Raw genomic sequence first — 13,251 nt, forward strand, 5'->3', positions numbered from 1 at the left:
GCTGTCGAGGAGATGCGAGCCAAAATAGCCACTAATTTTCAGTCCTGCTCGCATGCCTTGGATGCCAACGAGCTGCACCTTTCAGGACGGCTCTGCTCCGGCAGCATACCCGTCACGTTTGAGATGCACCACATAACACATGCAATATTACAAATGTCGTTGCTATGCATACAAAAGGCTTAACCTATAGTAATTTAGATTATTCACTGTGCGTACCCTTCGGATGTCTTCACATTTGCATTGCCAGTGAACCATGAACATAAATATAAATGTTTCCAAACATATGAAAATATAAAAACACGCCCGGGCCTCCAGGCCGATTGAGTGCACACATTCAGGGAGGTAGGCTGACATACATACCACACACACACACACACACACACACACACACACACACACTCAAAACTCAGCATCAGCAGAGCACGCCTGGTTCCACAACACTCAGGTCCCAGACATATGCCTGCTTCTCCTAAAATAGACGGCCTGTAAATAAGGGCTGTGAACTCAATCAAAGGTGGCTCGCGTGCAAATTAGTCACCGCCATCGGCAGCCATCGGCCGCAGCGTAAATCGTGGCAGAAAAGGACGTCAGAGGACTTATTGGAGGAGTGCAGATGGAGCACTAGGCGAGCCAGAAGCATGGCATGGGGACACACCTCATTGGCAGCTTGTACAAGAATGTTCTGCGGTAAGAGCCAATCATGGGAGGGCCCCGAGTTAGAGTCGCCATAGTGAAGGTGAAGGCTTTTTTTAACGTGCTTCAGTTGAATTTATGTTTCTGAGTAATAAAAAGGGCCGTAAGTCAGCAGAGTCTTTGGTGAAAATCAACAGATTTATACCTAATAGCTTTGACATTCCACGTCATGTTTTAATATTTGTGCATAAATAGTGTAAAATATGCTAAATGCCTCACATTGTGACCCCGTAAGAAATCAACAAGCTTAATTGAGGCTGTTTTTTGGGCAAAATTATAGCTACTGAGGCCTGAAAGTGTCTCTGCCTCTTGAACTTTCCCAGAATCAAGAGCGGCAACAAGATGAAGTTCACGCATGACATTTCTGAAGACATTATACATATGAAAAGATAATCCTCCCCACATCTCCTCCTAACACGTCTCCGTACGATTGACTGGTCTGCACTTGCCTTCAGCGAACAACTGCACAACAGGTGCAAATTAAAATGAAAACAGGGCTTTCAAATGTGGGAGGGGAGGCGAGGGGTGGGGGTGGGGGGGGTGGCAGGCAGGCAGGCAGGCAAGAGGGGGGGAGGAGGAGGGTGGGAGTGCAGTGACCTGCCTCGAATACCAATCGACGGAGGAAACAAAACCTTTTCAAGAGGTGTGATCACAAGGGTTTAGGCAAGTTCAGACTCAGTAATGCTCCTTGGAGATGACAAAAAAGGCAACCGAGGCTGGAGACCCAGGAGTGGAGAGAGACGTTAGGAATTCCTGGGTGGTCTACATCAACCTTGGTACGGCTGATATTGTGCCCTTTATTGATATATACGTCTTTGGAACGAGAAAAGTTTACCTGTTTAACGTCAAACATCTAGATGATCGAATCATTAAAAACCTAAGAATCTCTCAGCTCGCAAGTCCCTTAAAAACTATAAAACAATCATTTTGAAATCTCCGTGCCCCTTCAACCCTGAGGTTTTGAACTTTCCTTAGCAATGTCCCATCAGCTCTGTGTACCCCCAACTTCCAGAGGAGGGGGCAGCAGCGCGGGGCTGGTAGAACAAAGGGCCAAGAGGCTTGGGAAGCTATCAACCCGTCGCTGTGAACCTGATCTCTGGATGCAGATTCAATGACGGAGGAGCAGGGGCTGGCTGAATGAAATTATCTAAGGCTGGACAGGTTTTAAAGGGCCTATTCTTCCCCAATAAAAGGAGCGAGGGAGCTTCTTTTTGTTTAGTAACACATCCACCACGGCAACGCACACCGGTCTGACTTCTATACTCCCACGTAGGGAATGAGGGAATGCAGCATTGTGCGTGGACCTTCCCCAACAAACTTTCAGGGCAAAGTAAATCCGGGAGAAACAAAGTGGAGCTTTCATTTTATTTTTTGTCAACACTTTGAACCATTTTCCTGTCTGCTGCTGTTTTTTCCCTCGTCTCTCGTGTCGTCTTGTCCTCAAGTTTCTGAACAAATTCAAGCATGGGGGCGTTGAACTGTCTCTGAGAGCTACAGTAGACGCAATCTTCCCCCGAACGTCAGCTGTCTCCTCCGCATTCAACGTATACCTCCAAGAAGGCAAAATGACAGTGGGGTGCTCATCAAGTCAAACGCGTAGTATTAACGCCAAGAAAGCCGCCATTGTTTAGGTGCCACCGTTGACAAGAGCCTCTCCCTCTCTGAGCATGAAGCATCTATTGGTATTGTGTCACGCAACAAAGTAATTCTAACCTACTAATATTTCGCAGGCAGTTATCTCCCGCCCGAAAACCTCGCTCTTAATCGGCCTTTTGTGTTGCTGAGGAGAGAGAAAGACAAAGAAAAGATAATGTTTACTTCTCAAATGCCTCTCCTCTCCTCTGCTTTTCTTACCTTAAGTGTCATCCTCAACAAAAGCAATTACGACTGACATTTTTACAAACTGTTGCTACCTGTTTGCTTTTCTTTCTCGCTCTCTCTCTCTTTTTTTTTAATCTCTCCCACCATTTAAGGTAAATAAAAGGAGCCCCTTTGACTTGAGTTTTGCAGATAATTAAAATGACACATGTAACAGCGCAATTCTTGTTTAATATTGGGTTTAAAACTATTTGACATAACCCTTTCACAGGCCTCGTATTATTCTGTCACTCACAAAAAAAGTACAGAGAGGAGAGGAATATTGTATATTGATTAGAATGGCTAGAAGCATCAGCAATGACAGCCTGAGAGAGAACCACAGAGCAAGGGAGAAAGTCTTATTAAAATCTCATCATTTCTTTGATTAAGATAAATAAATAAGAAAAAAAAAAAAACAATGGCACAAGCAATACTTGAGCTGTGACAGTTATATTCTGCAGATACTGAGAAGCCAGTGGAATTAATTTAGTGCCCGGGAAACAAAGACCAAATCTAAAATGATTGTATTTACAAAGCATCAGGTTTGACAGTGAACGAATGGCTCCACTGATCAAAAATGCCTTTAATGTTTGGAGTCATAATCGACTCCTGCAAAAAACCCCGAGATAACTCACTTCGTGTGTGTGCTTCTGACAACAGTTGTCGGACCACATGCTGCATTCAAAGACACCCAAAGTCACTCGGAGGAATACGCGGCCACCAACTTGTGCCTTTGATGCTGACCCCATGCATGTGTTTGTCAAAAAACTTTGTATGTACGGTATGTGCGCGGTGATTTTCTTTCAAGCTGAGAGAGTACGATGCTAAACAGAATGTCTGAAAATGAGCTTGTGTTCACACCTGTAGGGAGTCTTTGATAGAGGAATTTACATCTATTTACGTCTTTTAGATGTGAAGACGGTGTTATTTTTTTGAAGCCTATGAAATGTAAAGAGCCTGGTTAAAAGTTCAAGCCGTGCAAACACATGTACGTTTTTCTTTAACATCCAAGCGTTGGTTCCAAAGTCCTTAAATAACCGAAGTATGGTCATATGTGTTGGAAAGCAGCCTTACTTCACTTTTTTAAATTAAACAAAGCTGCAATTTGCAACAACAAGTTGCACAGAATGGCAACCTGCCGGCTGCTGACAGCAGATTTCATTACAAAGACAAGAGTGACACGTGTTTAGCATCAAGGTTTCTCACCAACATTTAAATCTGAGAGAAAACGGAAACTCCAATTTGCAGCATATCTTAACTTATATAAGCTATTATAACTTAACTTGTATATTAACTGCTTGAGTCTCAGAGCCGGAGACAGAGAGCTCTTTGTGCTCGACAGGCCAACGGTAGAGGTGATCGCTGCGGGGAGAATGACTAACACCCACGTTCGCACTCTCACGCTAACCCCGGCTGACTTTTTTAGTCGAGTGTCGAGGCTTAGCTCCAGGTGACACGCTCGGCCTCCTACGCCGATAATGAGCCGGGACATTCTCCCTATTGGACGATAACTGCTCGCGCTCGCTCCCTGTCTCATGAATGTGAGCCAAGCAGATCACCTGGATGGCTGCGAGGGAGATGGGTAAGCAGGAGCGCTCTGTTAGTCAGTGTGTCTGCGTTTGCGTGTGTGTGTGTGTGTGTATATATGTGTGTGTGTATGTGGGAGGGCATTAAGGTGGAAGCGAGGTCGCTGCCTTGTGGCTATGGCCAGCAGTAGGGGATTCTATGATGACCTTTTGTCTGCCATTGTTCCTCTATGCAACTGTTTAAACACTTCCCCGGGTAAGTCTTACTCCTGTCTGAAGGAAACCTCACATCTACTGCAAGACTATTACCTCATCCGTACATAAACAACTAAGCCTTTTACACAGTTTAAATGGCCTTGATGGTATCTTTTATCTCTGCTTCATCACTTTTTTTTAGCCCATTTTGTTTTATTTCATTTTCCCATTTTGTTACCTATTGTTGTACTGTCTTGGAAAATTAAACATCCCCATTTAAAAAACTGAATTCTCATTGTGGTTATATCTGTTAAAAGATATTGATATGTTTTCGATGTGTTTTTCCTTATAACACTAAAATTGAAATTCAGCTGAACTGAGATCCAACAGTTGAATTAAAGCTGAAATCACTTAAGTGAAACAGACTGTTACTCATTTCTAAAGCTTAACCAACAAACTGGAAAACTTTTATAAACAATATGACTTCTGTGTTTACAATAATGAATCTCAGGAAACTCATTGTCCTTCCATCAGATTGTTACTCATTTCTGAAACTTAACCCACACTCAGTGAGCAACCAAACTGGAATCCCTTATTAGACAATATGACTTCTATGTTTAAAAAAAAATGAATCTCAGGAAAAGGACTGTCCTTCAAACGAGCCACACTAGAGTTGTTTAGAAGTGAACTCAAACACAAGTCACGCCAGACAAAAGAATAGCAGACATGTTTGGATATTTTGTGCTATCTTGTCTCGGTATAATGGTGCGATCGAGCACAAGGGGCAAATCAGGGCCAAGTCGGTGAAAGGACGGTGGCAGAGGGCAAACAAAAGCCCTGAAAAGAGACGGAGAGAGAGAGTGAAGGGTGAGGGCCAGTGAGGGGAGGGGGCGACTTGGGAGAGACGATGAATGGTGAAAACTCAGTGAAGTGTAAACGCAACCTGGGAGTGTGTGTGTGTGTGTGTGTGTGTCTGTCTGGGCAGTGTGTGTGTGTGCATGTGTATGTCTATAGAGAGGGGGGAGGGGTGTTGCTGAAAAGTGAAGTGAGTGTGTGTGTGTGTTTGATATGAGTTGTTGAAGACAAACAGTGTTTTATAATATGGGTGTATAAGAGATGCTTTTATTCTTTCTTTAAACTTTTCTTTTTCAGTATTTTCAAATTCAGAACAAAATAAAATATCAAAACTCTCTGCAAACATCAGCACGGTGAGAACCCTGATAATGAACATCAGTAACTAAAACAATCCACATTGGTTTAAATCTGCTGTTTACACCTACATGGAAAGAGGGAGTGAACATTTATGTGCATAATTAAATGTTTTTGACTATTTTAGGCAGCAAAGGTGGGCCGTCACCCCCGGCTAATACGTCAGCTTTTACTCTTTTAGGGCCAAAAAAGGTTGAAATGAAATTGAGATATATATATTCTGATCTTTTGCGTTGATGGGGAAACTTCCAGCACGTCGCCACGCATCTGTCAAATCGCTACTGGGTTTTGTCCATGAGGAGACCCTCGCAGCAGCTCTGACTCTAATTCAATTAAAGTCCCATTTATTTGCCGAGGAGGCCCGAGCAACAGGCTGGGGAGGGAGAGGGAGGCAGAGAAAGCTTCAAGGTTTGCTCAACAGCTCAGAGGTCCCACCTTTGCTGGGTCCTGCATGGATTCACCATCTGTGCCCCCCCCCCCACACACACACACTCCTCCTTCTCCCCCTCCCCCTCCTCCTCCTCCCCCAGTTCACACATGTTCCTGCCTCCAACAAATGTTCGAAGTAAACCTCCCCACTCCCCCCCCCCCCCCCCCCCCCCCCTCCTCCTCGTCACACAAGCCAAAGAAGAAGAATAAAAAAGACACACAAAAGCTTCCCCTGGCTGCCCTCAGGACTCCCAGGCCAGGAGAGTGGGAGGGAGAATTCAGAGAAGAAGAACAGAGGAGGGGAAAGGTTGGTAGAGAAGGGGAGAGAGGGGGGAGGAAATGTATGTGTGCATGTGTATGTGTGTGTCGGGGTGGTAGTGCTTGCAGAATATATATTTTTTATTCTAGCTCAGGTGAGCTTCCCCTTGCCTCCTGATGTTACCCTGACACACGTCAAGCAACGGGAAGAGGGGGGAAAAATGGTTAAAATTAGAAAATTTAATTTATTTGATAATTTCCCAGAATAATTAGAGTTAATATGGGTTAATTAATATGCAAATCTCTCAGCAGATGTTCGGCAGCGAGGCTGCGCGTGACTGAGGAAAAACAGCCCCCTTCTACTTTCTCCTGCCTGGTTTTGGCTGTCAGTTATTGGGCCGTAATTACTGTAACTAACCAAATACACACATACACACACACACACACACTGAGGGAAAAAAAAGAAAACGTTTGCTGGGTGAACTGCTTCCAGTTTTGGAGTCGTCGCAGGCAAAGCGGTGCTTCTCACACACATAAAGGGAGACCATTGCTAATTTCCCCTCCACTATAAAGGCTCTTTTTATGCTCCAAGCTGAATGAATGCAGCGAGTACTTTAAACTATTTGAAATTTGCGGGGCTTTGTGTGTGTGCCGATGTGTAAATGTAAATTGTAAAGAAGAAGAACAAGCAGCAGTAGAGGCACTGACTACTGACAAGAGCACCTGCATGTTAATATTGAGGAGAAAACACTGCTAATAAAGCAGATGTGTGGAATCTGTCTTGCCATAATAATGGGACAGATATGTGTTTACATGTGTGTTCTCAGCTGAATATTAATGACATAAACATGCATACATTAATACGAAAGGGATGCAAAAATAAAACATTTCCAAAATAAGATGTTGGGTATTTTGTAAAAAAAGAAAAGAAAAGAAAACCCCACAAATGTTCAAATAAATAAAGTTTAAATTAGCTTTTGGTCATTTTTAGGCTTGACTTTTATTTTGATAAGTTCACTCATGAATTCCATTTTGTACATTTTTCCCAAATAACAGACCTAATATAAACTTTTCATCTGCAACCAGGCACCATTCATACACTTCTATTATATAATTCAACGACTAATCAATTAGATTTAAAGAATGGAAAATAATCAAGAAGAAATTTGATCTTTTACGTCATTTTTAGAGCAAGTATTTACTAGTTTTAAACCTTCACCAGCTGATAGAATTTGCTTCATCATGGTGAATTTAGTATGTTTGACTTTTGAAATGTCACCTAGAGATCTGGGAGCTTACAATAGGTATTTTAATTATTTTCCGTCATTTTACAGAATAAATAATTGATCAGTTAATCTAGAGATTCATCGATAATGAAAAAAAAAATCACTAGATGGAGCCTTGAATGAAATATTTCTCTCCTCTTGTTTGTATTCTTGTGGGAGGAGGGAAGGGTTACCTTTAATAGAAAGATTTAATTCATGAATTCTTCCCTGGGGAGGGAGAAAAATATAAGAGCCTATCTACGAGTGCTTGCCAGGGTTCTCCTGTGGTCAGCTCTCTCCAATAATAATGTGTTTCTGATAGCAGCGAGTGTGTGTCAGTGTGTGTGTGTGTGTGTGTATGTATGCGTGCGTGCCAAAAGCTGAGACTGTTATCTAAATCGTTCCTCTTTCTCTACGGCCTAGAGTCTCTCTCTCCCTCTTTCTCTCTCTTCGTTTCCACTCCTCCTCCTCCTCCTCCTTCTCTTGCCCAGTCTCAAAGGGACACCGTGGCTCAATGCCATGAGTCCACGCCCTGGCCTAACCACACAAAAACACACACATACACACACCTACATGTAGGACGCGGCAGCAACATGCATTCATAAAAATAGACGCACAAACACACATGATGAAACGGCATCCGGAACATTTTTATAAATAGAAGCACACGCTTTCACACATGTAAAAAACACACACAGAGACACACAAACACACACACACATACCATGTTAACGCACACTCAGGTGGTGGAATCTGCTGACATAGCCTCGTATCAGGTTAGGGTTTGGGGTGGAGCGGGGAGGGGGGCGCCAAATTGATAGTCACAGCCTTCTGTTATCAGGTCTGAGTGTTTAATATGGACCATGGCTTCATGTGTGTGTGTGTGTTTGTGTGTGTGTGTGTGTGTGTGTGTGTATGTGTGTGAGGGCACCATGAGAGCCGGTGTGGCCTTGCAGTACTTTGTGCACCACCGTGATAACACATCTGCTTTAGGTTCATCTGTTTATGAATCACTCTTATCTGCCCTGGAAGTGCTACACCGCTCCTGTGTGTGTGTGTGTGTGTGTGTGTGTGTGTGTGTTCCTGTGTACTCCAGTGCGTGTTGCTCTGTAGGCTTGTGTCATTGTGAGTATTTACCAGAGAGGAAAACAGGGAGACAAAGAGGAAAGTGATGAAGGGGAAGATCAGCTTTGATCGAGGATGAAGACGGAAACGAATCGCAGCCTTCACCAGAATCCTTTCACATTTCGACAGTTTTAAGCGAGTTGCACAAGTATGAGGGAGAAGTGAAGGTTTTGGAACATGTGGAGCTGCAACAGATGACTGTAAAAACATGTAGGCTATCTGGTCGGAATAATAAATAGTTAATCACAGGGACTGACAATATTTAAGTCACCAGAGCATCAGCTAAGAAGCAACTTTGAATGACTTTTCCTTTCATTTTTGCTCTCAATCCACATAAAATGTACAAAAATCTAATCTGGCCAAACCTGCCAAAGCTCCACAAGTTGCCAGACCCATCACACAGCCTTAATTAGAAGATCCAGGGCTGGGTATTGAATCTCAGAACATTTCAAATACTCGAGAGCATAATGTGTCTGTAAAACCGAGCACTGAAAAATGAAGAGGAGGTTCAAAAGTTATATTGTAACTAAAGCTGCCAACAGGTGACCGGTCACACACTGGTGGGACAGGTGGTGCGTCACCTTCCCTCGCACCTATGAGGAAACTCTTTTCCTTGCAGCACAGAGAAGCAAAATCCAGCAATTCTTCATCCCTGACGGCTCCCACGTGCCTCGTTTTAATAAAAAAGAATCTATAAAAATAAATTACTTGCACTAAGTATATGCAAATTCAAATGTAAGCAATCATTGCAAAATTAATTTTGCCAGAACTGATTAAAAGCTTTAATAAATCTATATACAGTATTGCGCCAATCTGATATTGTAAATTTATTACGCTCCCTGTAAGATTAATTAGAAAGCTACGGTAACATATTGCACTGCCAGGCCAGATTACTGTACTTTTTTGTTAATAACAGTTAAGCAGAACCTGAGCTGTAATTACCGGCTAACAGAAGCTTTTGATGCTGATTTCCTTCACCGGCAGAGAGAATGAGATCCAGACGGTTAAAAGAAACAAATGAAGGATTCTTTCCTCAAATGCTGTGCATCTATTTTGGAAGAAAAAAAATTAATCACTGCTTGAAGTTCATCTTTTAATATTGCTAAAAACCCAGGCCGCAAGATTTCAATTTGGGAACTGAGGGTGTGAATTAAAAAGAATTCTCATTTGGTCTGTGGGTTGAGCAAGGCACCAACACTGCCAGGGCGAGGTTGAATTCCCACTAGGTCCAGCCAGGGAAAACTATTAATGCACTCAGAGCATCAAAAACAGTGAAATGTGAAAGTCTTACTCAATGTTTTATTTCTAAAGAAGCTGAAATCTTCTTTCTCCACCTTTCACCTTGATTTGTCACCACTGCAGCTGTTACTCAGACATCAGTGAGGTTACAGGCATTTATCCAAGACTCTTTCACCTTTTTCCTAAGACGCCCAAACTGTTGAGTGGGCTGCCAGATCGCAGCAAAAACAACTGGTTTGATCTGGCCAAGGTTGTTTGGCATTCTTGTCCACAGTGACACGGCCATGGCCACGTTTATCTCAGCAAAACAGCACCTGAGAGCTAAAACAACCATATCTCCCTGCCGCCACTGCGGCCTCAATACTCCTCTCAAGCAACAACGGAGAGTTTGGAAATATTCCTACGAACTGTCTGGTTATTATGTTCCTGTGTGATGAGGGGATGACCACTTGTGTTTCCTTCTTGGGCTGTTTTCTAAAATAAAAGTAGTCAAACATCTTGAACTGAGGCCGACAATGACAAGAAAAAACAGGGACAGAGTGAGACCTCCTGTTGTCATAAAACTCTGCCAGTCACCGGCTGTTTAAAGGTCGATCAGTGTGTGTGTGTATGTGTGTGTGTGTGCAGGGGGAACAGAAGGGGGAGTCAAGCAGGGACCTCAGATGGACTAAAGAGATCAGACGGGATGAACCGGGGGGATGGGGGTCCAGGTGAGGGGCCACAGGAGGGCGAGGAGGGGGGATGAGGAGGGTTGAGTCCTCTTCTTCCTCTCTTGCCCGAGCCAATCTGGGGGCCCGGGGCCTCATTCACATGGTAATGAGAGTGTAAAATCACATCTGTTACCCCCACGATACACACACACACACACATACACACACACATAGACAGAGCAGATCTTTGTCACCTGAATAGCATCCCCACCAGGTATCAAACAAGCACCAGGAAATGGGACTGTGTGTGTGTGTGTATGTGTGTGTGTGCATGTGTGTGTGTGTATGTGTGCCTTGTCCCCAGCAGGCAATCGGCAAACAGGGCTCTCCAATCAGTAAATGACACACACACATACACACATACTGGAGTGGTGGCCTGGGCCCTTGCAGAGAGGGAGAGCCCTCTGGAGAAAGGCGACTCTCTCTGACACTGTTACCAACTTCCCAATTAGCTACCAGCCAGCCAGAAGGGGGGAGTGCAGGGGAGGGAGATGGGGGTTGAGTTTGGACAGATAGGGGGGCTTCGCTTATTGTCACAGCAACGACCTGAGGGTCCAAAAGCATCTCTTGGAAGCTCTTTTTTTTTTTCCATATTGAACATCATTTTGAGTCAAATCTCAACAGCTTTTAGGGCCTGCATGGTGTCAGTATTTTGCTCAAGGGCACTTTGCTCGGACTTGAGCTGCTGAATAAGCATCACTTCCATGCCTGAGGGGTGAATATGGGAGTTTGTCTTGGAATAAGCAGGTTTCATATGTGAACAGGGATATATTGGTAGGTAAATGACTTTTATATTTGTTGCGGTCATCTTCTAGTATTAGCTTGAGCTATAAATGCTGCAAACAAAGCAGCACCTGACGGTTTACACAGTCTTTAGTATCTCTATAAAACACATAACAGAGTGCTGTAAATATATGTATATTTAAGAATGTAAATGTATATTAACGCTTTTCTGAATCAGTTTTAGTCCATATTCGTGGCCTTGTTGTGATCACCAGCTGGATGTGAGATTTTGCACACCTTCTTATGCACCGCTACATCTGCATGTGTGTGTGTGTCTGTGTGTTAGACAGCGCTAGCGGCAAGGTACGCCAGGTGTAAGACAGTAGCGAGATGACACAACTTAACCTCTCTCTCGATCTTAGTAAACGGCACAAACAGGCAGCGCTGCAGTCAGAGGCCCCAGAGCCCATGACTTATACATGACGTGGGTGGGAGTAAACAGGAGCAGACCGAGGCATTTTGTTTCCTTTCTTCCCTTTTTGCTAGTTGCATCTTTTTTTTTCATGTTGTACCTGTCTTTCTTATCTAGCCGCAGGAGGGCGAAAACTACACTTTTAATTACATGGTGGGAGTTGAGGGTGGAAGCAGGAGGGGGGGTGGGGGTGGGGGGGTGGGGGATGTGGATACCTAGGGCTCTTTCACACACTGTACTACACCTTAATAAGACAGCTAAGACCTTAACTGGGAAGTTCAAAACAGCAAAAACCTCCATATTTAAAGGTATGACCCTTAATACACCTATTTATTTGATCAGTTTGGTCTTTAACAGCAGACTTATCTCCATTTCTGCAACTATATTTTCAATTTTCAAAACATACCTGTAGTGTAAGTATAAGAAAACGGGCTTAATGTCAACATATCTGTTTTTGGTCATTATGTTTCAACCTACTGTTGTTATATACTGTTGTTTACCACTCACGTTTGACCTCTACATGCCTTGTTGTGTCCATTCACTTGTGCATAATGTATTTTGGATAATAATCTGTAACACTGGAAATACTTTGTGTGAGTTGTGACAAGATAATTAACCGCACTCCATGCAGAGGAAAAGTAAAAACAAAGGTTACATCTGGAATTGGAATTCCTTGAATCTCTCACTATCAGGTAAGATGGCGCAGACTCAGTCACATGTGCGTATGTATATATACAGCTTACATAATGGAGCAGCTCCACTGGCATGACGTGAATGGCTGCAACACATGCACGCACACATACACTCACACACTCTGTAGTCTCCATATACTGTAAGTAAAAAGGAAATTTTGATCTAAGGCTTCCCCCCACCCCACCCCACCTACCCTTGGGTTCTGCCTCCCCGTGTTTCTGTCAATCCTCTCCTGTTTTTGATCAGTGGCTTGAAAGAGTCGAGCATGTGTGAGTGCTCAGGTACCTGGGGTATGCCGAGGTGCTAATTAGCTCGGATGGATAATTGATGTGTAGATTACACCGTTGAACAAATGCTCTGACTTGTTTGTTCTTCGCACTTCTCAGCCACCGTGCAAGGGGGGGGGGGGGGGAATCTTCTGCACAGCACCTCCCACCCCCGTTTTACCCCAGCCCTAATGAACAATTTACCTGGCTTGTAAAGGAGGTGGTTAAGCCTGCCAAGGCAGAGGGAAAACAAAGAGCGGGTTGCGCTGGAGTTCATTTCCCACAGGTGGAACTACTGTCTCCTGTGCTTCAAGACCTGCCTCTATTCCCTGGTGTTAGCAAGGCTGGCTGTGGAAGAAGAGTATGTGTATATACGCTTTGCCAAACCCTGAAGGAGAGGATGGCGAGCATACATAATTCCAAAAGGGAAACAATTTTCAAAATGAAAGAGCATGCCATTAAGAGTGCCGGTAGGCTTCCATTGTTCTAACCCCCCCCCCTCCATCCTATAATGCTATTTCCTCCATCTTTTGTCTTTGGGACGCTATTATTAGCCGAGCACGCACGTGAATAACCTCCCCCTCCCACCCG

The 13,251-nt window shown here is 43.8% G+C and overlaps 1 protein-coding gene across 4 annotated transcripts in view; it reads right to left on the bottom strand.

The window, feature by feature from the left end:
- The window catches only part of zeb2b (zinc finger E-box binding homeobox 2b), an 88,815-nt gene that overhangs the window by 22,405 nt on the left and 53,159 nt on the right, over positions 1-13,251 (bottom strand). The window lies entirely within an intron of this gene.

This window comes from Seriola aureovittata, chromosome 24, assembly GCF_021018895.1.
Source record: "Seriola aureovittata isolate HTS-2021-v1 ecotype China chromosome 24, ASM2101889v1, whole genome shotgun sequence".
Taxonomy (NCBI): domain Eukaryota; kingdom Metazoa; phylum Chordata; class Actinopteri; order Carangiformes; family Carangidae; genus Seriola; species Seriola aureovittata.